The sequence below is a fragment of the Lepidothrix coronata genome, unplaced genomic scaffold, assembly GCF_001604755.1.
Source record: "Lepidothrix coronata isolate B3197 unplaced genomic scaffold, Lepidothrix_coronata-1.0 Scaffold43, whole genome shotgun sequence".
In the NCBI taxonomy this organism is placed as follows: Eukaryota; Metazoa; Chordata; class Aves; order Passeriformes; family Pipridae; genus Lepidothrix; species Lepidothrix coronata.
This window is the reverse complement of record NW_016690223.1, coordinates 2,029,581-2,044,250: the sequence shown is the minus strand read 5'-3', so window position 1 is coordinate 2,044,250 and position 14,670 is coordinate 2,029,581. Positions and strand designations below refer to the sequence as shown.

The 14,670-nt window shown below is 46.6% G+C and overlaps 1 protein-coding gene across 1 annotated transcript in view; it reads right to left on the bottom strand.

Annotated features, from left to right (window-relative positions):
- The window catches only part of FOXN3 (forkhead box N3), a 207,898-nt gene extending 194,226 nt beyond the window's left edge, over positions 1–13,672 (bottom strand). Inside the window, exon 1 of the mRNA XM_017813829.1 lies at positions 13,647–13,672. The gene's annotated coding sequence lies outside the window, so the exon portion shown is untranslated. The remainder of the gene's footprint in view (positions 1–13,646) is intronic.
- Positions 13,673–14,670: the final 998 nt, after the last annotated feature.

Sequence of the window (14,670 nt, the reverse complement as noted above, 5' to 3'; positions counted from 1 at the left end):
TATTGCACTGTGTGGTACTCTGCAGCCAGGACAGGTGCATGGAGACGGCTCTTCCCACACTCCTACCCAGTCTGCCGAAAGCCTGCTTCCTGCTCTCCTCCAAAAAAACAGGATTTAGTCTTCAGCCCTCACAAAAACCAATGGGAGAAATGAGACTGCAGCAAAGCAGGGCTCGTGACAGCATGTGTTAAATGGTGCAAAGCAGGAAGGGCTGTGAGGACGCACGTGGATAACATTATCTTCCAGAGCGGATGGAATAGTCAGCCACACACTTATTAAAACAAGCATTAGTCTGTGATAGCAATCTAAGATAACACTAAGAGGTTTGTCACCCAAGGAAAAAAAACCACAGAGGCCAAAAAAAGATGCTATTGCTGGACTTGTGTCCATAGAAACCACATTTAACCTTAACAGAGGATCCAACCACACAGGTGACTCCTTATTTGAGAAAAACACCCTGTTTGGTGTATGCTGACCTTTGCATACAGTCATTTAAGAGAAACACGTGTATGGAAACAGACAAGAATGGAGGTTAGCAACAGGGAGGTAACAAATTTCATTGACAGCAAAGTAGGGCTCTCTTACAGTTGGCAGGAATGAAGCATTGCTCTTCTCTACCTGAAAAATATAAGGTGTGGATGTGGGATTTAATATCCAGATGGTCACTATCAATGGAACCTACCTGTGATAAATAATGAGGCAGCTATTTCATCTGCTTAACATTAACTCTTCCCACAGTGTGTTTTACAAGTCACATTCCTGGAGTGAAGGGCATGTGCTTAAGAAGCCACATACAAATCCAGTTTTGCAGAGTAAAAGAGAGGGAAATAGCCTTGGTCACTGAGAGTATTTGAATGTCACTTTGTTAGGCTTTGCATTGCATTTGACAGAGCTAGCAAAGGAAATGAGAAGTGATAACTGATAGTGCCCTGATTAGATCAGCCACCTTGGGAAAGGTGCTGAAGCAGAGATATTTCACTAAAATAAGGAGAATCCTGGGAATAGATTTCTGGCAAGCGATCACAAAGGAGATACGGCCAGAATTAGAAATGGATTTTGCAGGCAGATAAAACGTAATAGATAGAAGGCAGCTCAAAATGATATATCGTGAGGGCCTACAGAGCGACTATAAAGTTTGTTCACAGATATTTAACATATAGAGATCCTAGAAAGACTTAACTTCAAAATACACTTCCTGTGTTATTAACTTTAATGTGCAGAAATAAAACAATGTTGCATTAAAGGTCTCTAGTAAAAAAGGAAGATGTCTTCTCTCCAGATACCCACCTCTGACTTCAGTGGAGTTGCATTACTTTATACCACAAGATAGCAGTGGAACAGGAGTGTCTTCTTGGGCTTCTGACTGACAAAGATACACGAAAATCTACATTTCATTATTTTATCTTGAAGGAAATTGCTTTAATAATAACAGATAACTACTGACAGAGGTAATTAACATATTGTAATAAACTCCTTACATGCATTTCTGTAATCTAACCATGTTTCCTTCTTCTGAAGCTCATAGACAAAGCAATTCTTCAGACTGATACTTAGGCATTTTAGGGGAGTTAGCTTTATTAGCTACTGAAAAGTCTTCAGTGATCCTGTTGTCCATGCCTGTCTGTCTGTCTCCTCCTTAACAGGTTTTAGCCAATTAAATATAAAGACAACTATCTTCTTGCAGTCCTGTACACCACGGTGGCCAAGACAGAGACCTGATGATGGTGACTTGGCGAAGGCTGCTACCTGGGTTCAGTCGTTAGACATCAGAGTTTATCACCACAAGACAAGTGTGTCGACAGCCCAATTTAACTTGCTCCCATAGTCACAAGACACAGAGATCAGTCTATGGGCTTAAGGGTCTGCAAGTCAGTAAAGGTCTATACACTGCTCCCAGGGGAATGAGTTTGGCCCTCTGCTCCTCATTTCATTGACTGGTAGAGTGCTGAATTTTGTGCAAACAAGTAATGGATTGCATGTTGTTCATAACAAGATACAGATATCACCGTTACAACAATATAAATCTATGTTGCAGTATACCTGTGTATAAAGAGGTCTTCTCATCTGCTGGCTCCAAAGAGCCGTATGCGCATCACTCACACTGCCAGAGTGAGAACAGTCACATAAATCACCTTTGGTATCAACAGATGACTCACTTGAGAGAGCTAAGATGTCTGAGGAAGAGCCAAATACTAACACTGTTTACCCACCACTGAAATACAGGTTAATGATAACCATTATCACCATCACTGTATCAGTGACAGCAATGGAGCATCAAATTCTTCATCCATAAAACCAGAAGCAACTGCTACTGCATCTCACAGGAACTCCCCATGAATACACAAAGGTAGACTTGAAACATCAACCACCTACGCGATCTAATGCCAAGCATGAGATAGAATCTTCGCTGAAATCAGTTAAGACTATCAGTCAACAGATTTTGGTGTGAAAAGGGACAAGCTTCAATTTTTGTCAGGATTCATGCCCACACTGGCACCAGAAAGAATAATTTTCCAAAGTGCCATGCTACTTGCCTCAACACTTGTAGAAGACAAGGCGCTTCCTCACCTCCAAATGTTGCACCTGGGCTGAGCCTCTTGTCCCTTGCATTTGGAAATAATCAATCCATGCCAGATTCTGAACCTGGGACAGGGTAACCTTGAAGGTATGTACAGACTGAGGAATGAGATGCTGGAAAGCAGTGCCATGGAAAGGGACCTGAGGATTCGGGTTGATGGGAAGTTGAATATGAGTCAGCAGTGCCCTGGCAGCCAGGAGGGCCAACCACATCCTGGGGGGCATCAGGCAAAGCATCACCAGCTGGTTGAGGGAAGGGATTGTCCTGCTCTGCTCTGCACCGGTGCAGCCTCACCTTGAATATTGTAGCAGTTTTGGGCACAACAATATAAGAAAGATATCACCTATTGGAGAGTGTCCAGAGGAAGGCAACAAGGATGGTGAAGGGCCTTGAGGGGAAGCCAGAGGAGGAGCAGCTGTGGTCACTTGGTCTTTTCAGCCTGGAAAAGAGGAGACTGAGGGGAGACCTCATTGCAGTCTGAACTTCTTCACGAGGGAAAGCAGCGGGGCAGACACTGATCTCTTCTCTGTGGTGACCAGCGACAGAGACCTGAGGGAATGGCCTGAAGTTGTATCAAGAGAGGTTTAGGTTAGCTATCAGGAAAAGGTTTTTCACCCAGAGGGTGGTTGGGCACTGGAACAGGCTCCCCAGGGAAGTGGTGACAGCACCAAGCCTGTCAGACTTCAAGAAACATTTGGACAATGCATTCAAGAACATGCTGTGACTCTTGGGGCTGTCCTGTGCAGGACCAGGAGCTGGATTTTAATGATCCTTGTGGGTCATTTCCAACTCAGGATATTCTGTGATTCCTAGCACTAGCACCCAAGAGTGTCCATCAAAGCAAAGCTCTACTTTTTAAATAAAACAAGCCCTTCCCAAAAGCCCATGAGCTGAATCCTGCTACCTTCATCGCTGTTGTTTTGAATGAGCAAGAGGTGGGAGGGAAGTTTCTGTCAAAATTAATCAATATTTAGGTGGTTTCCTGCCCGTTCATTCATGTGCTAAAAACGTTTTTGACAGCAAGAAATCCACTGAATGTAAGCAGGCCAGTAGCAGCTGCTCAAGAAATGACAATAATACTGTGCATCCCTTTCAAATTTCCCCAATGTTCCTATGTTATTAGTGGGTGACAGGAGCTTAAATAAAACATGTGAAAAATGAAAGCAGGACAAATAATTATATTGGTGTAGAAACTTCTATATTGGAGCAATTTTTGCTCCAAATACCTTACATAGACTGTAGGTTTTTGGGGTCAGAATGAAAAACTTTTTTCCACGCTATGTCTTAGGAGAGAGCAGGCTGTTTGGGATCCCTGCTGTTCTGTGGTCCCACCTCATACCCTCACAGAACCAGCAGTAGCTAAGAGTAGCAAGACTAAACACAAACTCAGAATGAAAATTACTATTAAAAAAATCCTGCTCCAGATTTCAAAGCAGTTTCTGAAGTGCTCACATCACACCATAAACAGGCATCCTCATCTGAGCAGAGAACACAAAAAAGCAAGAACGGAGGAAGCCCAGCTTGAATAAACCAAGCGCCGACGACATGGAGAGTGGGCAGAGTCACAGGCTTGGGACATTACCCTCAGAAGGAGAAAGGGCAAGTGGGCAAGACTAATACTATTCTTATTATCAGCATAGCAAAGCCTGTTTCATGAAGCCCCTTGAGGAAAGATAACACTGTTTTTCTGTTAAAAAAAGTCTTTGCCACTAGCACTGTAGAATTATACCTTTAGAAAGGGGATCAAGGAGGTATATACTTGTGCCTGGCCCTCTCATCTCCTCCATCCCTTCAGCTCTTCTGTACAACTCTCCAACCTTACAGAAGAGGAGCAGACCACCAGAAAACCTGATCCTACAGCCATGGTCTCTTATCAGCCTGGGTGACAGCTGAGGGTACATGGCCTCCTTGCCAGCCCTTGAGGAACCAGAGCAAGACCATCTCCAGAGCACATGCCAGTCCTCCACCTCCTGGTGACTGTGCAGGACCAGGAGCAGGCATGAGCCCCTCAGCTTTACAACCACAGACAGGCATTGTAAAAGGGGAACTACTGCTTTCTGAGGACAATCCACCTGAGTGACCCATGGTGAAAAGCTTCACATCCATTACTGTGCCTCTGAGCCCACTACATCTTTCCTTGCTTTCCCTAGGAGTCATCTCTCAACTTCTTTAGCTTCAAGATGCTCAGCCATTTTTCTCTAATTGCTGCAATGGCAGCAACAGATGCTTTCAATACAACTAGGAAAGAAAGAGATCATTCCACTTGGAAAGCCAAAATGCTTTCTGTTTCTAAAGACACTGACTTTCCAACCCAGGCTGGCTGCCTCTGAGGTGCTGGACTGGGAGATCCCCAGAGTCCTCAATGGGAAATGGGAATTTCTCTATCTGTCAGAAATGGTATCCTGGCTTACAAAAAACAGAAGTATTTTTAAAACATACTTTACTTTTCACTATTTGTGTTGGGTTTTTTTTATTTTTCTTGCCTTGGTACCACTAAGCTGGTCCCATTTCCAGTCAGCCGGTTTCCAGTTGTTGCACTGGGCCCCAGGACTGTGAATGGGTTGCAGTTACTCCAGTAATGAGACCTGCTTGTGACCAAAGGTGACCATCCTAAAACACATACCTAATTTCTAAATTTTTTTCTCTTTTTTTTGCTATATTTTATCTCATTTCTCCCACATTTTACCTCATTTTTTCCAATCTGTGTTTTCTTTCTCCTCTCACAAAGTTACTCTATGGCAAAATACATCCTGAGTGAGATCTCCGGCTCAGTCACAACACAAACTGAAGCTGCAATATTTCCCTCAGACCTTCTTCATCACAGCCCAGCCCTGCTCTTGATTGATGTGGCAGACCAAGGGGAACCCATCCGCTGCCTCCCCTGCTCCCCTGTACCCACAGGTGGTTCAGCACTGCCCCACTCCCCGACATGGGCTCTAATACTTGGGGTATGGCAACTGCAGCTACAATGCCAGTATATTTAATCAGAACCCTGTGACTTCCCAGCACCTCTTTGAATTTCCTGAGCAACAACCTGACTGCAGCGCCTGTCCCGGGATCCCAACTGCAGCAGGCACAGCGCCAAGCTGGGGGTCCCCAGCTTACCCTGGGGCTAACATGGCCACTTCACCCCAGAAGAGTGAGACACAAAGCTCAGCATAGCACAGCTGTGGCAGCACAACACAGCACAGTGCCCATTAGAGACGATGCTGTGACCATTCCCAGGACATTAAGGCCTGTTGAACCACTATATAAGACTACTTTGCAACAACACAAGTGAGGGGAATAATCAGACATACCAGTGAAGATGTAGCTTATTTATAGCTCAGCTTTTCAAAGTTTACTAATTGTAGTAGAAATTACTCACAGCTCATGTCTCTAAAGAAGTCAATGTCATTCCCTTTCTCTTCTTACCTCTGCATAATATTTTATGGTTTTTTTCTATTCCTCCTTACAGACTGAAAGATGTTTGTCCCTTCTTGACTATGTGAGATGTTGCCTTCTGGCCCTCTTCATCCTCATCCAGCGATTCTTCTGTAACTCCATGTCCTCTCCCCCAGCTCCTACCTTGGCCCATCCCACACACACCCCAAACCCATGTGTGATCTTATTCACTCTCACACCAATCGCTACTGTGCCAATGTGAAATGTACTTTCTGCCACTGACTTTCCTCTCAGCCAAGCCCATCTTTCAGCCTGCCTTGATGACATGTCTTCTTGGGCACCTCATCATCAAATCAAATCCAGTATAGTTGCAATGGACCTTGTGATCTTCTTTTGCTTGCCCAGCCTCTCTGTCGCTTCTGAACAAACTTCCACCGTCCCTGTTGCCCAGGCCTATAACCTCTTCCAGTTCCGCCATTCTTCGAATCCTCACTCTGCTTGTAATACCCCAGGACAGACCATCAGTTGGTGTAAGTCAGTGTAATTCCACTAACTCCAATGGCATTATACCAATTTACAAGAGATGAGTTTCTGTCCTGGTGCCTCTAAAAGCAAATATATTCTATTTGACAAGTAAAAACCTTCAGCTAGTTCTCTCAAGACCTCCTGTATTTATTACTGTGATCCCTTGCCCTCTGGACTCCCAACAGCCACACTCCTTTCAAAACAGGACTCCTCCTGAAATTCTTACATGTCCCTGAGCTCTCCACTGCTCCCAAACTAGAAGGTTCCCTTCCAGTCTCCTGCCTCGTGTATCTGCCCACTGCCCACTCCTTAGCCATGCTTGGCTTCTTAAGCCTTCTGAATATGCCTGAAATAATCTGGCGTGCTAACAGTATTTAATTAACAGTAATAACAAATCACACACTAAGAGATTTATTTTATGATAAAATAAAGGAAAAAAAAAAGAAAAAATAAGGAAAGGAAAGTTGCCATGAAAGTCGAACACCAATTTCAAATTCAGCCATAATTAAAAAGCTTGTTTAACAGAAGGTGGGCACACACCTTCAAATTTATGTACTGAATCACCAAGATTACATGTAGTGTTACATGTTATTTGTACCCTCCTAATACCAAACACTGTGCTATCCCAGGTAAGGCACCTAAAAGTTTCATAACCCTTTTAATACCAGTATAAATCTCTGCTTGAACCAAACATGCCACAGTACAAAATGATGCAATCAATACCACAATAACACATTGCATCTTCACACTCTCTAGACCACATTTAAGTTTTGTGATGGCTGGAGGCTTGGCACTTAGTGGTTCCAAGCTAACCATTGCTCCTACCTTTGCATAAATGTTTCCAGTTTGTAAAAACAAAAAAGCAACCAAAGAAAAAAAAAACAAAAAATAAACAACAACAACAAGCAAAAAAACCCCTTACATGTCTTGTTCAATTTACTATCTATTGGAAAAAGAGAAAAGCTCTTTCCAAAAGGCAGAATAGCACCTGCATTAGGGTTTTCCACACCTGGAGGGATGTGAGAGCATGGGGGCAAGATCAGGCCTTTAATGAAAGTGCTAAGGAGTTCACCATATGCACTATGCTAGAATGATAAAATGTTAATGAAATGAAAGTATATTAGTGAATTATTAAAATTTCACTCCTCTCTGCAAAGCACAGAGTAAGAAAAACTCAGTGAAGATAATGATAAAAATAGGATCAAAACATTTGGATCCCTTCACTACCTCCAACATAAAAGCTTTATAAAATCTGGTGTTAAAATTAACATATTAATTGAGTAGCTTCTACAAATGATCTACTGTAAAATCTAGTTCAAAACAAGTTAGAGTTGGGGGTAAAATGAGATATAATTCAGTTAAATCTGGATGGGTCAGACCTACAACCTCCTCCCATCTCTAGTAACCTATCATAACCCCTCTAATGCCTCTGCTCCTCTCCCCAGCAAGCCTGGCCACCAACTGAATTGACCACAAGAAGCCCTTACTGTGAGCAGAGCCCTACACGGATGGGTCGGGCTACAGAGTTCATGTCTGTGTGCTGTGCCAGAAACCAGCTTTTTCCAAGGAAAAGGTTGGCCTCTCTATAAAGCCCAAGAGAAACCAGAAATCAGCTCTGTACCAGAAGCCACAGAGCTGCCAGGGGTTGGAGAGGTGGGCCTTGGCAAGTCTGGGATGGGAGACGGCCACAGGAGACATGAGGCCGCTGCTCAGTCCAGCAGGGCAGGCGCAGGTTTGGCAGAGAACCACACTAAAAAGAGCAACAGCTTTGCCGAACAGCATTAAGAAGCAATTTCCCATGAAGCTGTCATTCTGTGAAACGCTTTCCAGAATCTAGCTTAGATTACCTCATATACAAAGTCCTGTCTGTTAGAAAGTCTGGTGTATTCCCCTTGCAACAAAAAGAGGTATGCCCAGACATGGTGAGTGGGCTCCATCAGCAAACATGTGGCAGGTAAGCAGTTTGCCATTAGGCTCCCGCCAGGAAACCTCATACTCAGCCTGAAAAAAACAGTTCAGTGGAGGGTCCCACAACCCATTACGTGGGAGAAAAGCGAAGGAAGAAGCTGGTGTAGGCCAAAACCATCCCACTCCTGAAATAACACCTGTATTTACTTGGTTTTAACCTATTTTCGGTAAAAGATAAAAACATTTGGTGTTGGAAATTTCATTGTATCAGCTTGCATTGATGTAAATGCCTGCTAATGTTGGAAAAAAAAACACTGTCGAACATCTAAACGGATCTTTCCATTCAGTGGCACCTACCAGGCACCTACCAAGCCTGACCAGAGGTCACAGCCTTGTCATCTGTCTGTCCTGCAGTCAGTGCTGACACAAAGAAAACCATGTCCAGCAGAGACTCTTAGACTACAGACAAGAGAAATAAAAGGAAAGAGCGACAAAATACTGTCCAGCATAATAAGTAGAAGTTTCACCTCCAGCAGTCTGTCAAATTTTTGCAGATATTACGGAACAGACGCTCTTGATGGAGAGTTTTGAAAAAGTGTCACTTATGTTCCTCCCTGAGAGTGGTGGGGAAAAACTGATCCCCAGCAAGCAAGTGGCCACCAGCACCTGGGCTAACACGAGGGTGGTCCTATCTGACTCAAACCACCTGACAGTTGTGTCCAGCTGTGGTGAGTTTTAGTCATTCTCCAGACCATCCTCACTGGCCACTGCCAGAGCAGGGCTATCCCACCACTTCATGCCCATCCTGAAGAGGAACAAATAGGGCACAGGGAGCTTCACTTCTTTGTGGGCTACACAGGCACTCAGGGTACAAACTTTTGGCTAGACAACCAGCTTCAGCCCAGATCAGGTAAAGTCCCAAGGGTGCTAAAGGCACCTAAAGTCTTACAGCGAGGTTAGGGAGGGTTTTGAGTTGCCTTGATGCCTGGCAGCTCAACTTCAGGCACCTTAAATGGAGAATAATTTTCAAAACCTAGGCAAGAATCACTTCCCAAAAAATGCCCTGCCTTCCAGAGCTTCAGGCCTGTTTCTCGGAATCAGCTGATCACTTCTGAAAAAACACAGCTGTAAGTTTTACATTTAAATGAAATTCTGCTTTGTGGGAGTCTTTCTTTTTTTCCTTTTTTTTTCTTTATTTTGTTACAATTTTACTTTGGCTTGGTCATAAAAGCAGGTAACAAGCCAAATGCAGTTTCATTACAAATATGTCAAAATTGTGGCCAAAGTCGTGCTGCATTGTATTACATCTGAAGTCATGAACTGGCAAATTCTAGCATCAGCCAGGATAGTCCTGCTCCAGCCCAGCTTAGGCTTCTGGACAGCCCTGGCAGCTTCTGCCAGGAACAGCTCTTAACACCAAGACATCTCCTACACCAAACCTCACTACTTGAAGCTATTTAGCATGCCGGACAGCTTCTTATAAGTTTATGTAACTTTCCCGCGTTTCCTCCTCAAAACCCTCTGCAAAAGTTCAGCTTAACACCATAAAAACTCTGTCGTAAGCTGACATCAGAGAAATATTTATTTCCCTGAACCTCCCTGCTTACTAGAACACACAACCTAAACCTCAGTGCTCACCTTTGGTCTTGACCTTCGTCCAAAGCCGTATCTAATTTTACAAGCCTCTAACCTGGCATCCCAGCCATGCCACACTGGGCAGGGACCAGTAAATGACTGGCATTTTCTGGAACCACTGCTTATATTCTCACCCCGGACCCCATATCCCAAACATGTACACACTGCAGTTGTGCATTAGCATGAGTGCACTCAGGAAAGACAAACACATTTTCAAAGTTTTAATCCATTAGCAATCGCTAATTAAGGGACAATTAATTTGACTCCAAGCTCTGCCCCTAATTTGCCTTGCAACTTTGTGCAGTCCATGTAAAATGCTAAGTTTCAGCTTCCCATGCTTATACAACTTCTGTGGATATTAGAACATTAATTTCTCTAAAGTGATTTGTGATCCATGATGAAAGGCAGTTCAGAAGTGTAAGGACTGCTCCTATTAGTAAAATAACTGGTGCATTTTTTGATCTTTCATTCTAAAAGGGGAAGAAAAAGAAAAGCCTATCTGAGTATCAGTAATGAGGCTCAAAAGGTATAAATTGCAAATTTTGAAAATGTAGCCCAGAGAGGCTAGTGGGATGTTTTTTATAACAGCAAAAAATAGTAGGATAACACAAGCATTTAACTTCTTGCATTTCCCTTGGGAATGTTGGACATCATAAAATTTTTACAAACTAAAACCATTAGAGATAAATAAAGTAGCACAGACAGAGAGGCTGATGAAGGGTAAATCTAGAAGGTACCCAATCCAGATCATTTCCTTCAATGTGTAAAAACAAGTAACTGACACACTTCCTGCCGGCAAACCTTCCTGCTGATAAGGGTGCTCCCAACAACAGGAAATTCACTTCTAGAAGCAAGCACACTTTCGCTACCAAGCCAAACTTTCTCCATTTGAACTCCTTAGGAATTAAAAGCCACATCTGGCTAATCAGATGTGAGCTGGATTAATTAATTGCCCAAATCCCTAAGCCTTTCCTCGACAAAGGGAGGGAGGTCCCACCTCCTGCACCCCAGTGCCGCCCAGATGCCAATGGGGAGTCCTCAAGCAGAAGTAGGCGCTACTCCCCCTGGCTCTATCATCCCTTCAGCTTGCTCTGCCTGCAACCAAGTTTTAAAGATAAGCCTTGGGTTTTTCAGATAGCAAACTGAAAAAATTTGCTTTGTGTGGAGAGGGCACTGGGCACCTTCACCTCAGCACCCAGCAGAATTTACCTCCTGATCTGTAAGACCTGCTCACCCACTTTTCTTAAGAAATAATAATGCAAAAAGTGAAATATGCAAGCAAAGAGGCAAGAGGTCAAACCGGTCATTTAAGATTTCAAAGTGATGATTTATACAGTGGGCAAAACACTCAAGTGCTATTTCTCAGCTTGGTCACTGCAAAATGAAGATTAAAGGGAGCAAGAAGAGGAAATGTTTTGGAGAAAATGCAGTGAATACTCAAAGACATCTCTTCATCACAAACATCTGAAATCAACGGGTGATGCCCAAGAAAATAAGCAAAAACATTAACACCCTTCTTTTGAGTTTGCTGTGAAATACTTCTCCTCTGCTCCAAAAGCAAAATAGCTCTCTCCTTTCACACGTGATAAACTTTCAGTAGTGCAGCAAAGTAAAACTTCAGTTTACCACAACAGTAGTCTGATTTTCTCATGCTGCATTCAGCAGCAATGAAGTATATTTTATTCTCATATCTCTGCTTTTGTCCTCAAATAGCATGCTATAACCGAACTATGATTTTTTTTTGTTATAAATAATTGCACAGGGCTTCCTAGAGCCATCTGCCACTTTTTTTTTTTCTTTATAGGTGAGGTAGATCTGTGAAATGGCCTGAACATTCAAGTTTGGGAGATCAATCCCAATTTTCTCTGCCAGGTCCATAGACTCCCACGGAAAGAAACATGGCCTGATCATTTGACCAAAAAAGTGTCATCCCTTGTTACTTTTGGCTTTTAAAAGTAACTGGTCCTGCTGCTTTGAGCCTTTCCTCAGATTCCCCAGCAGCAGGACGGGCTGGGGCACAACACTCACCACAGGGCAGCCCGGTGGGCACGGGCAGGTGGCTGCATCTCCCCAACTCCTTGGGTGGAAAGTGTGGGACAATGTCTGGAGAGGAGAGAGAGAGGCGGCAGCATGAGGTTTTATTGTAAAATGACCTTGATTTGACAGGCATGTTCTCAGGTTTCAACAGATGCTGTGGGAAAGGCAACAGCAGCCAAAGCGGTCTGCAGGCATTTCTGATGATATGCAGACTTTTTTCTTTTGCCTATTTTTTTTTAAATACATGGGAGAGGGGGTAGTCTTCTCAGTTTCCATGACAACAGAGTCTCCACTTGTCTGTTATTAGATACCATCCGCTTCCTGTGTCTAAATTTTTAAACCAATCAGAAAAGTGTTTATAGATTTTGCAGCTCCTGGGACAGTCCCTCTCCTCCAAGAGAGCTACTTTAATGACACGTAACGCTCCGACAGCCAGGGCTGCAAGGCCTTATATTTTCGGCTGCAAAGTAATCACAGTTTATGCTGTTTATCGGCTGATACGTGGGCTGTGCTGGAGAAAACTGGGGGTTTGCTGCCCGATTTACTGTGCCCATAACAGACGTTACCATGCCAGATTTAAAAAAAAAAAAAAACCACAACAACATAAACTCATTTTCATTGTTTGCTCATTTTTTTTCCGATTCCCTCCATGAAACAGCAGGATTACTCCGTGCGTGACAAGCGACCGCCTCGGCGAGGCCGTTATCCCACCAGAGTATCGGTCCGCCCTGACGTAAATGGATCCACGGCAAAACATCGCCTGCTGCAATTAAAGTTTCGGCAAACTGGGCTCTAAGAGCAGCCGCGCTGTAGCCCTGCGAGCCCATTTACACAGGCATATCTTTGATGATGTAAATAATACCTGGCCGCAGCACAGTCGGAAAGTCAACAAGGAAATCCTTCTCCAGGGTGCAGGGACACCCGCATATATTGTGAAGGAATTAACACACGGTAAGTCCAGTTAAGTGAAGAGCCAGCACTGAAGACCAGCAAGCAACGGGGAGCTGTTGTGGGAAGAGGAAAATCCCTTTCCCAGCAGCTCTGACAGACCAGCATCACCGGAGGATGCCCTTCAGGCGGGTGAGCAGGCACAGACGGAGCCCGGGAAGTACCGAGCGGCTTCTTCCCGGGCGGGGATCCAAAGCGGGCGGCACGCAGGAACAAAAGGGAGCGGTGGGGGGGCCGCCGGCCGCGCCGCTGCCCCAGCACCGCCAGCCGAGCCGGGGCGGACCCGCGGGCCGCGCTGTCGGGACACAGCCCGCCCGGGATGCGACCCGGCGGCCGCCCCGCAGCGGCCTCGGCTCGCCCCGGGTGCCTTTCCCTCCCCTTCCCTTCCCCGCCGCCGGGCTGCCGCCTCCGCGTCCCCAGCGCGGCGGGGCCGCTCGGCGGCGGGACGGCGGCGGCAGCGCGGGGCAGCCCCCGACAGCGCCCCGGGGCGGCGCCGCTGCCCGCCTGCGGCGGCGGCCGGGCCAGCGGCCCCAAAAGTTTGGCCGGCGCTCCCTGCCCCGGGAGGGACGGGGCCGGCCGGGCGGGCACCCGCGCACGCTCCCGACGACCCCGCGAAGCGCCCCCGCGTTACCTGTGCGCGCGTCCCGGCGCTCCCGCCGCCGCGGGGTGGTGGGCGCTCCCCGCGGCCGCCCCGCTCCGCGCCCCGCGGCGGGAGGCAGCCGGAGGCAGCCGCAGCCCGCGCCGCCGCTGCCGCCCCCACCCCGCCCCCGGCGGCGGCGCCGCGCCCCGCCGGGCCCTAGCGCCGCCCGCCGCCCCGCCCCGCCCCGCCGGGCCGCCTCCCGCAGCTGGCGGCGGAGACCCGCGCCGGGCTTCCCCGAGGGAAACTTCGGGAGCGGGAAGCCGGCGGGGATGGGCTGCGGGATCCTGTTCCCGCAAGCGTGCTTTCCTGCGGGTGCGCGGGGATGCAGCAGCCCCGGGCGGAGGGAGGGCGGCGAGTGCTGGTCCCACGCGTTCTGTCCCTTTCCCCGCAGGAACCCTCTCTGGCCCGCCCTCCCACTGAGGCCTGGCCCGCCTGACCCGGCCACCCGCCACCCGGAGGGACACGACCCCCAGTGAGTGCCCGCTTGATTCAGCTGCCTTTCTTAGCCATTGCACTGTGACTGCGAGTGGCCTTCATGCCACCGGAGCCGGGCTCCTACGTGTTGAAAACCGGGACATGCAGAACTAAAACTGTTATTTTAGTACCATCTTAGCCACTGGGGGCCGCAGCCAAGGCCTGGCAATTCCTTGTACCATATTCTTTCCAGCTGAAAGCAGAGCAAAGTCAGAATCACGGAATTACACAATATGCCAAGTTAGAAAGGACCCACAAGGATCACCGAGTCCAACTCTCAGCCCTGCAGAGGACCATCATCAGGAATCACATCGTGTGCCTGAGAATATCATCCAATTGCTTCTTGAACTCTGTCAGGCTTGCTGCTGTGACCACTTCCCTGGGGAGCCTGTTCCCAACCACCCTGTGGGGTGAAGAACCTTTTTCTAATATTCAACCTAAATCTCCCCTGAGATAACTTCAGGTCATTCCCTTGGGTGCTGTCACTGGTCACCACAGAGAAGACATCAGTGCCTGAAGAAGATCCCCATGCCAGAAGAGC